This window comes from Arachis duranensis, chromosome 4 (genome assembly GCF_000817695.3).
Source record: "Arachis duranensis cultivar V14167 chromosome 4, aradu.V14167.gnm2.J7QH, whole genome shotgun sequence".
NCBI lineage: Eukaryota > Viridiplantae > Streptophyta > Magnoliopsida > Fabales > Fabaceae > Arachis > Arachis duranensis.
Genome location: NC_029775.3, coordinates 102,583,062 through 102,583,787, shown reverse-complemented (window position 1 = coordinate 102,583,787; position 726 = coordinate 102,583,062).

Below are 726 nucleotides of genomic sequence, written 5' to 3'. Positions count from 1 at the left end.
ACTTGATGTGCTGGAACCAAGCATTCTTCTTCTTCATTAAAAATAGGTTGACTATTCGTAAATTTTAGGGATATATCCCTTGGATTTACGTTGTCAATCATATTTTTAAATCTTTTTACTGCATCAATAAATCCTGCAGGAAACTCACTAATAATTTTCAAATCATTAAAAATTAAGATTGTATCAATTAATCCATACTGGAAAAACTGATAGGTGTCAGATAGGGAAGCCTCTGGAAATATAACCAGCTTTGTTAGCTGTTCTTTGGCAATAGGATAATATCCCAAGATCGCCCTCTTTTCTGCAGTCCAATTCAAGACTATGTTAAGGGTTTCTCTGAGTTTGCTCTACAAACCCTTTTCTTTTCCTTGATTTCAGCCCTTGTAGGAATGTTTCTTATTATCCCTGTTCTCTGGGTTTGAATTGGAGCTTTATCTGCTCTTTTTAGAGTTTGTTCTGGATGAAGAGCTTCATATTCTCTAAAAGATTCCTTTGCCTCTTCCAGTGTTAAAAACCCTCCTTTATGAATTATCCTTGATTGCTGTGTAAATGGTGCTGCTTTTTCCCAGGCATCATATACTCCTTTCATGGGGCCATTATAAATTACATAATATTTTTTATCTTGGGTGGATTTTTTTGATAATTTCAGCAATTGTTTTATTTTCTGGAATTTTTTCCTCACCTGATTTGTCCACCACGCTTAGCTGGCTGAACTCTGATGGTTTT